The sequence below is a fragment of the Lynx canadensis genome, chromosome B3 (assembly GCF_007474595.2).
Source record: "Lynx canadensis isolate LIC74 chromosome B3, mLynCan4.pri.v2, whole genome shotgun sequence".
NCBI lineage: Eukaryota > Metazoa > Chordata > Mammalia > Carnivora > Felidae > Lynx > Lynx canadensis.
Genome location: NC_044308.2, coordinates 10,630,566 through 10,648,419, shown reverse-complemented (window position 1 = coordinate 10,648,419; position 17,854 = coordinate 10,630,566). Strand labels below are relative to the sequence as shown.

The 17,854-nt window shown below is 45.6% G+C and overlaps 1 protein-coding gene across 1 annotated transcript in view; it reads right to left on the bottom strand.

The window, feature by feature from the left end:
- SLCO3A1 (solute carrier organic anion transporter family member 3A1) overlaps positions 1–17,854 on the bottom strand; it is a 316,410-nt gene that overhangs the window by 262,530 nt on the left and 36,026 nt on the right.

Genomic DNA, 17,854 nt, shown 5'->3' with positions numbered 1-17,854 from the left:
CCATTCGGGTGAGTGCAGCCTGGGCTGATGAGCACACATGGAACATTCCCGGCCCTCCCAGAGCTCCCCGGTGGCCCTTTGCTTTGCGCAAGTACCTAAATAAGCATCTCAGCCAAGCTGCTCTGTCCATTCCTGGAGGTGCCTGATGCAAGGGAACTCTGGAAATGGTGGCAATTGTGCTAATTAAGTTCTTGGAAACAAACACAAGTGGGCAGACCCGGGCTCGAACTCAATATGGTGTGTGAGCGGCACCAGGCATTTCAGGCAGTTCCTGGGGCTGGGAGGAAAAACACAGGCGCCCAAGACAAAGACTGACTAACGTTTGGCCTCAACGAGACACAAAGCCATCTGTTCCTTGGGTCCCCTGCAGTCTTTCGTCCTCACGCCACAATTACTCCGAGAGCTGCCCTCATTTCCTCTGAACGTCAAGCATCGCTCAGTAAAGATGATCCGAGGATCAGATGAATAGACTATGCGCAAAGTACCAGGCCATGGATATGGGGGCTAAGACAGGCAGCAAATAAGATTAGTAAAGATCAGTAAAGATGAGGGGTGCCTGGGTGGCTCAGTCGGTTAAGCATCTTGACTCTTGGTTTCGGCTCAGGTCATGCTGTCGCGGTTTGTGAGTTCAAGTTCCACACCAGCATCCACCCTGACAGTGCAGAGACTGCTTAGGATTCTCCCTCTCCCTCTCTCTCTCTCTCTCTCTCTCTCTCTCTCTCTCTCTCTGTGCCTCTCCAGCTTGTCACACACACACACACATGCATGCTTTCTCTCTCTCTCAGAATAAATAAGCTTAAAAAAAATTAAAAAAGAAAAGAAGAGATTGTAAAGATGATCTGCAGGTCAGATGAGCTGACTGTGTGGAAAGTACCAGGCCAAACAGTATGGGAGCTAAGATAGTAAATCAGATAGAGTCCCTCCCTCAGTAAACTAATAATCAGAACTACCATTTTATAACATCTACAGTGTGTCAAACACAGCCTCTATCACTCTGTGTATATGAAATCCATTTTGTTCTTACGACAACCCCATTAGGTAGGTACTATTTTTTTTTAAGATTTTTTTAAGTCATCTCTACACCCAACATGGGGCTCAGACTCACAATCCTGAGACCAAGAGTCACGTGCTCTCCTATTTTAGTATATGTGCTGCCGAAGCGAGCACAAGTCACGTGCTCTCCTGATTGAGCCAGCCAGGCACCCCAGGTAGGTACTGTTATTATCCCCATTTTACAGATGCAGTCACAGAGGCCCAGAAGTTAAGTAACCTGACCAAGGTCTCATAGGTAAGTAAATGGCAGGGCCAGGAGTCAAGCCCAGACAGTCTGGTGTCAGAGTTCATCCTATTTAACTGCCACATGATGTTTGCTGTCTAGAAGACGGAAAAAGACAACGGAGCTGGAATGGCAGCGTGAGAAACGTGACAAAGTCTCTCAAGAACAATAAGGGGCACCTGGGTGGCTCAGCTGGTGAAGCATCTGACATCGGCTCAGGTCATGATCTCACAGTTCAGGAGTTCAAGCCCCTGACAGCTCAGAGCCCGGAGCCTGCCTCAGGTTCTGTGTCTCCCTCTCTCTCTGCCCTCCCTCTCCCTCCCTCTCTCTCTCAAAAATAAATAAACATTAAAATTTTTTAAAAAAGAACAGTGATAAACCTGGACAAAATTGTAAAACAAAACAAAGAACACTATTTCAAGACTCTGGAAATCAACAGGAACATACAACGCACTGAGGAACATTTGTTCATGAAAACTTCTGAACCTCTGGTGACGATGGGGAATCCGGGCTCTTTCCCTCCCGTGCCCCTCCCATGTTAGCTTGGCACAGCAGTTCTATCACGTGGGTTGGCCATGCAAACCCGCAGCCTCGCGGTTGGAAGGAGGCCACTTGATCTTAAGTGGAACGTGAAAACCCCCACTCAGGGGCGTGGTCAGTAAAGATAGCAATCCCGATGGCAAATGAGTGGCAAACATCAGCTACTCCGCGGTCGCGATGCTGGTTGGGGCAAGCAACAGACCGGCGGACTAGACAGAAACTCAACAGCAAGATCAGCCGTGAGAGTCTTTGATAAGCTCTCCATAGAGCTCTAGTTGACTGAAAGGACGCGCGGAAGCGAGGAGAAACGAGACGGTTCTCGCTCTCTATTCCCTCCTGGCGGACTGGGAGCCTGTGTGGTAGACAAAGGAGGTGCAAAAGGACCCAGAAGAAAGTAAAAGCTGGGGAAACTTAAAAACTGCCCTAATTCTGAATGCAATCTTAGTGCCTGAGGCATTTGAAAATGCACTCTGACTATGCAGACACAGAGACAACCCCTAGGAAGCCAGACTTTAAAATAAAAATAAGAGTGGGGCGCCTGGGTGGCTCAGTGGTCGAGGGTCCCACTTCGGCCCAGGTCATGATCTCACGGTTCGTGAGTTCGAGCCCCGCGTCTGGCTCCGTGCTGACAGCTTGGAGCTTGGAGCCTGCTTCTCATTCTGTGTCTCTCTCACTCTGCTCCTTCCCTGCTCACACGCTCTCCTCTCTCAAAAATAAAGAAAAGATTAAAAAATTTTTTAAACAAAAACAAGAGTTACCAGAGAGGGAGGGAGGCACATCATAAGAGACTCTTGGATACTGAGAACAAATTGAGGGTTATGGGGGTGGGGGAGTGGGGAAAGTGGGTGATGGGCACTGAGGAGGGCACCTGTTGGGATGAGCACTGGGTGTTGTATGAAAACCAATCTGTCAATAATTACATTAAAAATAATAACAAAAATAAAAATAAAAATAAAACAATAACTTACAACATGCAAAGAAATAAAATGAAAGGAAATGAGAATTTACAACATGCAAAGAAAAAACAGGAACCAAAAATTAAAAACAAAATACACCATGGCCACACAGCACAGAAAAGGTGGATATCACAGTCTTAGTTCAAGCAGGTAATTAAACAGAGTAACATCAAACCATGGGTAAGAATGGGTGGCATTGAGGGAGGGACAGAAAACCAAATCCAGTGTTGCTACAGTATATTATCTAAAATGTCCAATTTTCAACAAAAGATTCAGTCATGCAAAAACAAACAGAAAAGCATAGCCCTTCCTTACTCAGGAGGAAAAGAAAAGACAATAAGTCATCTGGGGGCACCTGACTGGCTCAGTCAGAGGAGCATGCAACTCTTGATCTCAGGGTCATGAGTTCAAACCCCACACTGGACATAGAGGTTACTTAAATTGAAAAAAAAAAAATTAGAATTAAATGTGAGTCATCTGAAAATGGGCCCCCCAATGTTGGACATAGCTGACAAAACCTCAACACATCTACTATTAAATATGTTCAAAACATTAAAGAAATCCATGTTTGAATAATTAAATAGCAATATTATATTAATAATCTAACAGATTATCTGAATAAAGACACAGACCTCTCTCTCTCTCTCTCTCTCTCTCTCGCACACACACACACACACCAAATGGAAATCCTAGAGTCAAAAAGTATAGTAATTGAAATGAAAAATTCACTAGAGAGGCTCATACCAGATTTGAGATGTCAGATAAAAGGATCAGTGAACTTGAAGATAAATTAATAACTATTGTCAATCTGAAGAACCAAGAAGAAAAACAAACAGAATCTTTATAGATTCAAGAATCTCAATAAACCCCAAGTACGACAAGAGGAAAGAGCTCCAAGCCCAGAAACATTATAGTCTGTTCACATATATGTTGAAAGGTAGAGACCAACGAAAATCTTTAACGCAGCAAAAACAGAACAAAACAAACACAAGAGATCCTCAATAAAATTAACAGCTTACTTTTCATCAGAAAAAAACATAGGTCAGAAAGCAATGGAATAGTATATTTAGAGAACTGAAAGAAAAAACTCTCAAATAAGAATTCCATATCCAGCAAAACTATCATTTGAAAATGAAGGCAAAATAAAGATATTCCTAGATAAACCAGGACTGGGAGAATTCATTGTTAGCAGATCTTCCTTACTTATAATACTAAAGGAATCCTTCAAGTGGAAAGAAAACAATACCATACAGTAATTCAAATATACACAAAGAAATAAAGAGTACTAGAAAAGTTCAATATGGGCCTTATATAAATATATTTTTCCTCTTAACTTCTTTATTTTTTAAAATTTATTTTTATTTATTTTTGAGAGAGAGAGCATGCACACGCGCATGTGCATGCATGAGCAGGGGAGGGAGACAGAATCTGAAGCAGGCTCCAGGCTCCATGCTGTCAGCACAGAGCCCAAGGCAGGGCTCAAACTCACAAACCATAAGATCATGACCTGAGCCGAAGCTGGATGCTTAACCAACTGAGCCACCCAGGCGCCCCCATCTTAACTTCTTTAAAAGGCTGAAGATTGCATAAAACAATAACACTGCATTGTTAAGATTCATAACACATATAGATGTTATATACTTGATAATATCAGAAACAAGGGAAAGTAATAGATCTGTACTGGAGCAAACGTTTCATATTTTACAGGAATTAAGTTAGTGCTGATCTGAAACAGATTGTGATGACTTTAGATGCATACTGTAGAAGCAATCACTAAGAAAATAATTCAAAACATAGGGAGAAAAGGAATTAAAATGAAACTCAAGAAAATATCTATTTAACACAGAATAAGGCAATAAAGAAGGAACAGAGTAATAAAAAAGACATGAGACAAAATAAATTATGAAATGGCAGATATACACCCAACAACACCAACCTTAAGAGCCCCAAAACACATGAAGCAAAAATTGACAAAGTGAAAGGAGAAATAAACAATTCAGTGATAACAACTGGAGACAGTAATATCCCTCTCAGTAATGATAAAACAGCTAGTCAGAAAATCAGTAAGGTTAAAGATAATTTCAGCACCACTTCCTTCCAATGATCTTCCAATCATTTCAGCAATGAAATGGCAAAGGACTCAATTTTAATAGGCAAGTAATTTAAAAAGACAATTTCACCAAAGACGACATGTAAATGTCTAATAAGCATTTCAAAAGATGCTCAGCATCATTCTTCTTTAGGGAAATTCAAAGGTGCCACTACCCACCCACTAGAATGGGTATATTAACAAAACAGAGACGACACCAAGCATTCACATGCATGTAGAGGGACTGGAGCCTCCTGTGTTGCTGGTAGGAATGTAAAAGATAAAATGGTCACAGCCACTTTTGGAAAACAATTGGGCTTTTCTTAAAAAGTTACATTATGAGGGGCGCCTGGGTGGCTCAGGTCAAGCTCTCATGGTTCATGGGTTGGAGCCCTGTGTTGGGCTCTGTGCTGACAGCTGGGAGCTTGAAGCCTGCTTCAGGTTCTGTTTCTCCCTCTCTCTCTGCCCCTCCCCCACTCTCTCTCTCTCTCTCTCTCTCTCTCTCTCTCTCTCTCTCTCAAAAAAATAAATAAATAAAAACATTAAAAAAAAAGTTACATACGAATTTAGATGCCCCAAGAATTCCACCTCCAATCAACCCAAGAGGACTGAAAACACATGTCTACACAAAGACCGTGACAGCAGTGTTCATAATAGCCCTAAACTGGAAACAACCCACATTTCCCATCAATGGTCAATGGGTAAACAAAACATGGTATAGCCATAAAGCCAACACTAATCCAATCCAGTTAATATAATATCTACTAAATCCGAATACCAAAGAATAGTCTTTAGCAATGAAATGGAGCAAAGTACCAATACATCTACAGCCTAGATTAACCTCAGGGGCGCCTAGGGGGCTCAGTCAGGTAAGCATCCAACTCTTGATTTCAGTTCAGGTCATGATCTCACAGTTCGTGAGTTCGAGCCCTACATCAGGTTCTGCACTGATAGCACAATACGGAGCCTGCTTGGGATTCTCTGTCTCTCTCTGTCTCTCTGTCTCTGTCTCTCCCTCTCTGCCCCTCACCCCACTTGTGCTTTTTCTCTCAAAAATAAACTTAAAACAATAGATTAACCACAAAAAGGTCACGCTAATTGAAAGAAGGTAGAGGTAAAAGGCTGTATATTGTATTATTCCATGTACACGAAATGTCCAGGAAAAGAGGAAGGGAGACAGAAAGGGAGGGAGGGAAGAGGAAGGAAGGAAGGAAGGAAGGAAGGAAGGAAGGAAGGAAGGAAGGAAGGAATAGAGAGAAGGAGGGAGAAAGAGGGTAGTCTCAGGCTAGGATGGGGTGGGGCCTGACTGCAAATAGGCATGAGCAAACTTTTGGAAGTGATGGAAATATTTTAAAACTGGACTATGGTGTTGTTGCATGATTTTGTAACTTAACTAAAAAAATCATTTAATTGTATACTTAGAATGGATGGGTATTATGGTATATTAAGTTATGCCTCAAGAAAATGGGGGGAGACAAGAAGACAATAGGTACAAATAGCCAAAAAGTTAAGGCAGAATGTGCGAGTGAAGGAACAACACGGGGGAGGTTCGCAGAAGGCTTTCCACAGGAGGAATCATGGAAGCGAGGTCTTGTAGAACAAGCAGAAAGTGGACAGGTTAAGAGGAAAGAAAGGGAATCCGAGTGGAGAGAATCTAAGAAGCAAATGAATGGAGGTTGGAAAGGCTGAGGCATGTTTGGTGACCCGTGCACCTCCGGTTTGCCGAAGCATAGGGGCAGGGGGAGGTCAGGAGGGGTGGGGAGAGTGAGATCCATAAGATGGTCTCCCTTTCTGGCCCTCGGTCAGCTTCCAATCTAAACCACTTTCTCTCCACGTTCTAGAACAGTAGTTACGGACTTGGTGTCAGTCTGGCAATTTAGGAATCACCCAAGTGATGTCCAGAGCTCCAGAAGATTCTGGGATACATTTGGGGTGGGGTCCAAGAGTTGCCCTCTTGAAATCTCTCTGGGAGACTCTGATGCTATTTAAAACTCATGGAAGGCCTGCCCCCAAAGAGCTCCAAGCAGCTCTTCAGCTGGAAACATACCAGTTTTTCTTCTAGAACTACACCTGGTGACATCTTCACCCCACATAGAGAGCAAAGGGTTTCCTTTCGGACATTATTTTTTGTGAACAGGGCATCGGAAGAAGCATCTATAGTAAAATCCTATAGCAGGGTTTTTCAAACTTTTTTTTCCCCACGATCACCCTCAAAGAGCCCTTTGAGACATTTCTTCCTAATTGGCCCCCATGAAATTTTCATAGCACAGATACACTGTACATGTTTATACACTGTATGTAAATCTACACTTTATACATAAAAAAGCAGTACATTTTTGTGCCCCTCCCCACCCACATGAAGCAATTTCCTCTCCACTAGGGGGGTGATTTCACCTCCATCAAGAAGGCATGTTGGGGAACCCCAACACAGTGGGTATAATGCTAGTCTCTTGCGCATCTAAAATGTTAAACTCCTTTAACTGAATCTTTCCAGTTCAACTGGAGATGAAGAAGGGCGAACAGCCCTCTGGGCTCCTCCAGAAAAGACCCAAATGACTCTTAGAGGCCAGGGAATAATAGAACCAGGCTCAACAAGGACAACTATTACAGAACTGACATGGTTTATGTCTAATAAAAGCTACAAGCCAGGAGAGACACAGCTTGAGGAAACTACATAGACAAGCGGGTCTAAGACAGTATTAGAAACATTATCAAATGTCGGGCCATCTGGGTGGCTCAGTTGGTTAAGTGTCTGACTTCAGCTCAGGTCATGATCTCGCTGCTTGTGGGTTCGAGCCCCACGTGGGGCTCTGTGCTGGCAGCTCAGAGCCTGGAGCCTGCTTCTGATTCTGTGTCTCCGTCTCCTTCTGTCCCTCCCCCACTCATGCTCTGTCTCTCTCTCTCTCTCTCTTTCTCTCTCTCAAAAATAAATAAACATTAAAAAAAATTTTTTTAAAGAAATATCAAATGTAAAAGAAAATGCACTCTCCAGAAGGGCTGCAATCTGCAGATTGTAGAATGAAAAAGGCATTTGCCTCTCCAGTTGGATATTACAGGGCACTGGATTCTTCACATCAGTAAGAAGTGGCTAACGCCCAACTCCGGACCAGAAAGCTGAGCGCAAGCGGTGTTGCTGTGTGCCCTGGTAACGGGGACCATGGCTCTGTTCTTGAGCAGGGAGCCAGCCCCGCATGTGACAGATGGAAACGGATACATCCCCTGGGATTGCCGCAGCCCTATCATATTAACTGGGTCACATTATCTCCCTTTGACTTCATGCTTAGAAAATAAGATGTGTTGAAAGAGACACCTGCACGTAAGCCAAGAAGAACGCCAGACACAAAGCCCAAGCGTGTGTCTTCTGCATCTCATTCAATCTCTACTCAGAAAATGCTGTGTGTCTACAGCAAAAGACTCCCGCTCTCACTCAACGTCACCTGGCTTTGCCCCGGTAGTTAGGGCTCAGGTTGACAGGTTACTCACTGCAGGCTGCCTCGACGGGTCGGAAAACAGAGGAGATGGTCTTGGCAATTACTGGCCTCGGACACCCAGTTCCAATACTGGCACACCGTTCCTTGGCACGCTCCTGCCAGAGCCTGGGCTGTGACACGGACGGAGTTTGGCACATGGGAGCAAACCCATCCACTCAGCCGCCAGCGTCCCGGGACACAGCTTCATCAAGATGATACCCTGGCATTTGCACCAGCAGAGATACCTGCCACAGTGTTTTCTGGGATAGTCTACGGAGCCAGGATGAAGGAGACGGTCAGAAATCAGGAGACGGCTGTGGGCTTATTCTGAGCCAAAGAACGTGAAAACATCAAGTCTTTACATAAGAGCCTACTTGTAACACCCAACCTAATATTTTTGTTTTGTTTTAAAGACAACAATCCGCAGAGAAAGTGGCAAACAGTGTGATAGGAACTTAGCATACTTTATTGTTAATTCTCCCAGCCTTCTGGCTGCCAAGAAGGCATTATTGTGTTTTCTGGAGGAGACTCGAGATCAGAACAGCTATGTGTCTTTCTTAAGATCACACAGCTAGAAGGTGGCAGAGGCAGATTTCAACTCAGGACTGTCTGGCTCCTAAACCCGTGATACGTCTTGGCAGAATCTTAGCTGGCATCACAGAGACATTTTCTAAGTGCAGCTCTTACCATTCTCTTACAAGACAAGGCACGTCCTGATGATAAACATCTTATGTAAGGCTCACCTTTCTTCACATTGGAAAGTTGGTCCACGTGCCATTTCTGCCTGGAGTCCCACCTCTGAGAAGCAATTGTGGCCACACCACGCATGGGACTTTTATTTGGTTGGCAGATTAAGTTTCTTCAGCTTTGTGATAGAAGCCACCGCTCTGAATCCGGGAAATAACGTGCCGGTATACAGAGCACAGGGTACAGAGGTGCACAGGCTTACGCGGGGAGCTTTTCCATCCACACGGGAGAAGCCCCCTCCCTGCCCTAATTCTAGGACCATATTATGCACTAAAGACCATTTCATTAAGGGCTCTCTTAAACCACGCCTGTTTCTTCCTTCCCAGCAGCTATCCCTGGCGTTAGCTGTAATTCCATAAAGAGAAATGAAACAAAGGGGGAAACAGCAATTGGAGGGATCAGACTTCCGTGGACGAGTAGAATCACAGACAGAGTGAGTGGCTTTACTGAATGGCTTTCCACTCAGAAACAAGAGAAGGGACGGTTCATTATGACTGAGGTGGGTCAAGGCAGTTCCATGCCCCCCAGTCTCCTGCGTTAAATCTGTGCGGGCTCTAAAGGCAAGATCTGCATTTATTAGAAGGGAAGAACATAATGAAAATGCAAACTACCACATAATCATTTAATAACCTGCGATGATAAAAGCCACAGCACTTGGGAACTCCAAAGATTAGACAGAAGGAAGCTGGCATACCAGCTTGGTACAACAGCCCTACATGTACGGGCTAGGGGTCAAGAGAACAACTGCAGTATCCCATCTAGTATGAAATGGGGCAGATTATTAAGAACTACGAGAGACACCATGAATCAATGGTATCGGCTAGGAAACCAAATAACAAGTCACGGTCATTTTCTCCCAGTAATCAAATGTTCGTTTCACTTACAAAAAGCTTCCATATGGGATCCTGCCTCAATAAAGCATTCTGTGCCGGCCCCGGATGATCAATACGGTTGAGCTAGCCCCTGGAACACGGGAGCACACTCCTTTCGAAACAACCCCAAGTCCTACAGCCTGGTAATTGTTTTCACTTACCGTGATGTTCTGCAGGGAGACGCATCATAGGAAACTTCTTGACACTTCCTTACCCATTTCATTAAGAAATGAGAGCTAGAGGCACCGCTATGGATGCCCCCTCGGCTGAACCTGCTGAAACCCATCATCCCATTGTTAACATCTCCGGTGATGTAAGCGCGTCTCATTTCTTCTCCCACCGGGACACCGAGTGAATGCATTGTGTTAAGAATGCAGGGTTGCTTAAATACAGACAGCCACGTGCCTTCTTGCCCATGGGTCATTTTGTCTTAAAGCCTTCTTTCTCATGTAAAATACATCCCCTCAAAGGTAGTTCTAGAGATTGGACCTGAGGAGCTGAGGGTACAGAGCTACAGGCTGTGAAATAATTGCTGTGGAACTTTGTTCCCAAAGGACAAAGGAACGGGGTCTTCCCCGTCCACAAAGCAAGTTCCTTGAGTGTCTGGAGAGGGCTCACAGCCACCCATCCGAGATGCCCGTGTAGATCCGCAAGAACAGACTCGGCTTTGGGAGAGTGCTTCCTGGCTCACTACAACCTGCTCCAGAGACCCAAGGGGTCTGGAGGGTCACTGTTCCGTGCTCTGTGTAGCAGGAACATACAATAGGGAGTCAAGTCAGCCGTTAGGGGGTAAAGTGGGGCTCAAACACAGGTGGCACTGACATCCCCAAAGAGGCTTCTAGAAAAGCAAAATCTCAGACCCCAGACCTAAGGAGTCAGATTCTGCATTTTAGCAATATCCCCAGGTGATCCGCACATTGCTGTCAGGGAAACACTGCCCCAGGCTACGTGCTTTATGACCCCCCTGACCCACACTCCACAGCCTCACAAGGCCTTGAAGCAGTCTCCTGAAGATGGAAGGAAGATAAGCTTATTCATCAGTCAGTGGGTACTCCAAATACCCAGTCTCACTGTCCAGGTATATTTGGGAAGGAGGGTACAGAAACACTCCGCGACCTTCACATACTCAGTCGACCCGTCAGGAAGTTCTGTCGGTTCCACCTTGATAGATCCCCATCTGTAAACTCTTCTGTCTCCCCTGTACCATCTGTACCCAGCCACCGCTATCCCCTCCCCATATCAGCCACGCACTACATGGCACGCAGTACAGGAGGCATGCTCAGTACTTTCCCACAGCTCCCCACGGCGCTCAGAATAAAAATCCCGAGCTCCAGACTCTGGCCCACTAGGTCCTGAAAATTCCCACCGGGCCCTCCTCTCTAAGGTCATCTCTGGCCAATGTCCTCTCCAGGCTCATCATGCCAGCCACACAGCCTTCTTCCTGCTTCAGACACAGGCCAAACAGGGTCCCAACTTAAGACCATTGGCTGCCCCCTCTGCCAGGAACACTCTTATCCCAGATCAGGACCAGGCTGTTTCCCCACCAAACAGGGTCCCAGCTTTCCTTAAACAAGCACCGCCATCGCTTCCAACCCAGTCACCAGCGCAAAGCCCTCTTTTGTTCTCATCGTATATCCTGTGCCTTCACATTATCTATTCCCTCGGTGGCAGGCAAGCTCTTTGAGAGCCAAGATCTCTTTGCTGACTGCTAGGGCCAAGAAGAGTAACTGGATGGATGGATGGATGGATGGATGGATGGATGTGTGGGTGGATGAAAAAGTGCTGGCCTGAAAGTTCCAGTCCTATGGTTCTCAATTCTGCCTGCAGGCTAATGCAGATGCTGACAAAAATGCCAAAACCAGACCAACAGAATCACAACCACTGAACGCTTTTGTTCAGAGACCTGTTCCGTCCAACATGGTAGCCACTAGCCACAGGTGGCTGTAAGTGGAAATTAAGACTGCACAAAATTTAAAATCCCTGATTGTACTAGCCTCACGTCAAGTGCTCCTCAGCCATCTGCGGCTAGTTGACAGCTGATGGGAGTTCAGGGCAGGTAATCTCAAAATGTGCCACTCTGGCATTTTGATTATTTTGAATTAAAGTCACATAAGAAACAGCGGATACAAAGACACTCGGACCGTCCTTTGTCTCCCTAAAAACAGGAAATGAATCTCCCGTGTGACAGGTGCCTTCCCCACACCAGGAGGAAAGGAGAAATCCTTATCACCAGAGAGAAGGACTCTGGAGCCCAGAAGACTATGTAAACAAACCTTGTTGCTTCCTTTTATTTATTACCCAAACTCAGACATCTTTGTCCTGTCAATTCTTTACAACTTTATCGTTTCCTTGTCAAAAAGGTGTAAAAGCCATCAGCTTTGGTCACTTCTTTGGGTCTCATATCTTTAGGGCCCCCTGTTAACCTCTCTTTTATTATAGGGGAGGTCTCCATCAAGAACCTAGAAGGGTGGAGGGAAGTTTCTTTTTCCTCCCTATACTATCCTACTGAACAGCACCGGCACAGCATACTTCCATCATCCCAGAGAGTTTCATTGGAAGGCACTGTTCTAGAACTTTATCTGAATCTAATTTCTTATGTGACCCATTTATGCACTGAAGTACACTTACCGAGCACCTGTTACTAGCCAGACATCATACTAAGTGCTAAAAACTAATGGTCATTGTAATAATAATAACAAAAACAATAGCAGAAAATACTTTCATAGTACTTACTGTGTATTACCAGGTACTACTCTATAAACTCTACATGTACAAGTTAATTTCAGTTTCATATTAGCCACGTTAAAGGTACTATTATTATCCTCATCTTACACATGAGGAAACAGAGACAAAACAAATTTAAGAAACCTGCCCATGATCACATAGCTGGTGAAGTGAGGAGTCAGAATTCAAACCCAGAGCCTGTCAAATGGCTGTTTATAGGGGTGCCTGAGTGGCTCAGTTGGTTATGCATCCAACTCTTAATTTCACACTGACAGTGTGGAGGCTGCTTGGGATTCTCTCTCCCCTCTCTCTCTTCCCCTCCCCTGCTCATGTTCTCTCTCTCGCTCTCGCTCTCTCAAGATAAATAAACATGAAAATAAATAGCTGTTTGGGGTGCCTGGGTGGCTCAGTCGGTTGAGCATCCGACTTCAGCTCAGGTTACGATCTCACGGCTCATGAGTTCGAGCCCCGCGTCAGGCTCTGTGCTGATAGCTCGGAGCCTGGAGCCTGCTTCGGATTCTGTGTCTCCCTCTCTCTCTGCCCCTAACCCACTTGCACTCTGTCTCTGTCTCCCTCAAAAATAAAAACTAAAACTTAAAAAAAAAAAATGGCTGTTTACAAAGGCAGAGCAGGAAAAGACTGAAAATATCCTCCATATTTCTTAACAGTGACAAGTGCCTCGGGCTGACCAGGGGGCTTGCTCAGTGGCCCAGCCAGCATCTGCCACTGCCCAGCTAAGAGCTCAGCCATTCTGACTTCCTACTTCTGTCAGAGGAATGCAGCCTAGGACACGAGGTCCAGGCTGGAAAATTCCTCTAAAACCTAAATGGATAAGAGCCACCTGCATTCGCGCTGCCCTGCTCACAGGTACACCCACCCATTGTGTGACAATTCCAGGACACATGGCAGAGAGAGTGTGGTGCTGGGCAGGACCTCCTCAAATACCTCTGGGCTCTAATGAATCCACAGTCAGCTGTTTCTTGAGTGCTTCTCTCCCAAAAGTGACTCAAACCCTTATCTCCGTGTTTCCCATGACTCAGCGACATAGACTGATGGAGGAGGAAACAGCCAAGCCTGTGGGCTAGATCCACCACACGCACTTCCAGGGACCATCATGTACTTACAGAGAAAGACGATGGAGAACCCTCATTCATCCTGTTACCTCATTCATGAAATGCGAAACACGAGCACCTTGTGGGCTGCTGCGGGATTGAGAAATCAAATCCTCCGAGCAGCAAAGGGGCAAAGATAGCAGGCAGCTTGTCTTTTCCATGTCCCACCAGGACACCGTTTAAGAGACTTGCCCGCAGATGACTCAACCACCTAGGGCAGGGGTCAGACACTACGGCCCTCGGGCCAAATCCCACCCTCCACCGGTTTTGTGAACATGGCCATGCCATCAAGACTACTTTCCTGTTCCAGCAGCAGGATTATGGGGTTGTGTGGGAGCAAAAGAGGTGTTGGCCTGCAGAGCTTGAAATATTTACTATCTGGCTGTTCTTTACAGGTCAGCCAAACCTGGGTCTAGAGGAGTATACCTGGATTTGATTTGGTTATTTCCAATATATTAAGGGCTTGGACACTGTAAAGTTACGTATCAAGTTGTAGACCTTCTATGCCATGGAAAAAACAACCCCAAAAGTTACAGTTACACTGCGCTGTAGGGCGCTCACTGATTTTGTATCTAACTGTGACAGACTGGGATTCGCAGGAGGCAGACTCTGGAATGATCGCCATGGAGCCACACGTTTGTGAAGGAGTGTTCTAGGGGTCAAGCCCCAAAGAAGGGAGGGAAGGAAGCAGGACTCAGTAAAGAAAGAAGATAAGCTAGGATGCACTTGTGACCTGCCTTGGCTGACCATATGGGCAGTTTTCTGACTATAGGATGCCCCTCAAGAGATCAAGCAAGGGGGTGAGAGGTCCGTGCTTTCTTCCCACTCATGGATCAGACACTGGGCGCAGACTGCCCCCAGAGGGAGCATGTCTCCGGGCAGGTGACTCTCTTCAGCCAGGGCAATCCCTGAAGGGAGGTGACAGCCAAGGGTTAAAAGGATTCAGAGCGAGTCCCCTGACTCCCCAAAATGTACCACTATGGCATGTAGATTATTTTAAGCTGAAAATAATCAAGGTCCAAAAGACTCAGGAAGAGCTTTTAACCTCCCCTTTAACTGCCTCTAAGAATTCAGACGGAGGTCCTAGTACAAGAGAGTTATCGCCAGAGGTAACTACAAAGAGTCTGGGCTAGGTGGGGTAAGGGATAGGGGCCTCGAAGGGCATATGTGTTCATTTCCAGCCCGCGTCCCATGGTCTGTCTCTTCACGGCACGCCGAACGTTTGTTTCCCAAACATCCGCTCATCCCATCTTCCTACAAATTGTCTCCTTTCCCACTGAAGCCCTAAACCCCCATATCCTCCTTAGCTCAGGATGGCATATGAGCCTCAAATGCCTGTCTTTGAGCCTCTCAGATTTATCTGGGGCTCCAGTACATATGAAATGAAATTTGCTCTCATCCTGTGGATCTGTCTTATGTCAATTAACAGACTAGCCAAAAGAACCTAGAAGGGTGGAGGAAAATTTCTTCCTCCACTACAGAGCTTTCTGTTGGCTGCACTTCCAGAAGCTGGGTCACCTCAAGGCTCATGTGAATGGTACCTCACCATTTCCCCCACACTTACCTAATTACTCTCTTCTATCTTTTTTTCTTCAAAATGCCTATAAATACCCAGCTCCTCAAACGCTCTTCGAGCCAGCTTTACCAACCTACCGGTTCCCCCGTTAATGATTTAAAAAAATCTATTTGACCTGGGTTCCCTCTGTAATTGTATGAAGGGCACATTTTTCACTTTTTCCAAATTATTTTTTGACAGAATGCACATGTTAAATGGAAATCATTGCATTATTATTACAAACATAATGGAGAAAGCCATTATTTTAAATGAATAGGAAGTTTTCTCCCAGCAAGGCCCTCATTCCAACATTCCTTCTGAACATTCCAGCCCGGGCAGGACTGGGGCACCACTGAGGCAGGACAGCTGTGAACCGCTTCATCTCAAAGGTCAGCCTGATGGCTAGCTGGAGGAGGAGGGGAGGCGGCCCAGACCAGAGAATGCTGGAAACTAGCCAAAGGGAAACCCTGAAGCTGAATCAGGAGTTGGTGTCTGTCAGAGCCCTGACCTGACTGGTGCTAAGGGATGGGGAGCAGAGAGTATTTTCTGGGGAGTCTAGTTAAGGCTCTAAGCATGAAAAAGTAGAAAGGTGCATGGAGAGCATCTTGAAAACCTTTGTTTCAAAATATACAGTAAGAGGGGCGCTTGGGGGGGAGGTCAGTAGGTTAAGTGCCTGACTCTGGCTCAGTCATGATTTCACAGTTCATGAGTTCAAGCCCCACGTCGGGCTCTGTGCTGACAGCTCAGAACCTGGAGCCTGCTTTGGATGCTGTGTCTCCCTCTCTCTGCCCCCCCCCCCCACTCGCACTCTGTCTCTCTCTCTCTCTCTCAAAAATAAACATTACATTTTTTTTTTTAAATGCACAGGGGGCGCCTGGGTGGCTCAGTCAGTTGAGCAACCAACTTCAGCTCAGGTCATGATCTCACGGTTTGTGAGTTCGAGCCCCACATCGGGCTCTGTGCTGACAGCTCAGAGCCTGGAGCCTGCTTTTGATTCTGTGTCTCCCTCTCTCTCTGCCCCTCCCCCACTCATGCTCTGTCTCTCTCGGTCTCAAAAATAAAACATTAAAAAAATTGCACAGTAAGAATCAGAATTCTTTTTTTTTTTTTTTAATTTTTTTTTTCAACGTTTATTTATTTTTGGGACAGAGAGAGACAGAGCATGAATGGGGGAGGGGCAGAGAGAGAGGGAGACACAGAATCGGAAACAGGCTCCAGGCTCCGAGCCATCAGCCCAGAGCCTGACGCGGGGCTCGAACTCACGGACCGCGAGATCGTGACCTGGCTGAAGTCGGACGCTTAACCGACTGCGCCACCCAGGCGCCCCAAGAATCAGAATTCTTAAGGCCACACCAAGAGAGACACAGCCCTGGGAGAGGCTGATGGGAGGGCTCTGTGCCTACTGGGAAGGCTTCTAGCCTAGTCATAAGCAGGTGTCAAGAAGGAGGTCCAGGGAAGGCTCAGGTAAGACCCAATAAGTCAAACACGCTTTCCGCAAAAAGAGCACATGGCCATGATTAGGGGCAGCATGCAGCTTACTTAGAAACACAAAAACAAAAGGATGGAAATGAATGCAGTAATGGAGAGACAGATAATTATACAATAAAGCAAATATAGCAAGATGTTATCTGCAGAATCGTAACAGTGGGTATTAACTGGACAATTCAACTCATTTACATGTTTGAAATCTTTCATGATAAAATATTGGGGAGAAATGATTGATAGTATTGAGGGAACAAAACATAATCTCTCAGTCCTATATTCTGCACGTTAAGTGCGTACATACGTATACACATTTACGTGCGAGCAGACACATACAGGTGCACACACACACATATACACACATATATATGCACACAGCCATAAATAAATCAAACACAAATATAAGCAGAGGACTGGGCATGTAAACAAAAGGGAAGACACTCAGTCTGGGCTCGTACTTTGTTCTGGTAGGAAATGAATGGCACAGCGTTTCCTCGACTGCAAAAATCAGCAAACTGTATACTATCTCCCCTTAAAGTCACTTATTCTTTAACATAACAAGACAACTTCTCAGGGGAAACGGTATTTATGAACTATATGTCATAAAATAGTAACAATTCTGAACGATGCCCAATGAAATCATTCAACCTATAAAGGAAGGAAAAACAATTCAAGTCTCTTCCATTTGCCTTAACTGCCACATTGACTTGCCTGGGCTAACAGCCTAAATGAACACACAGAAAGCAAGGCTCACCATGCCGCTACACAGGTAAGTACGGGCAGATTCTAAGGGTCAATAATTATGTGGAACTTGACACTAAGTGGATAGCGATCGCACTGGAAATGAGCCTACCTTAACAGAGTTCCTGGGCTAGTAAATTCATAGAACAAGCCAGCATTGTGTACAACAGGGCATGGAGCCCTGAACTAAAACACAAGCCCTGCTACCCAGCACCAACGGCCATGCTCACCCACAAGTGTAAGGAGAAACAATGCGAGCTTCGGACCAGAAACCCAGGGAAACTCAGGCG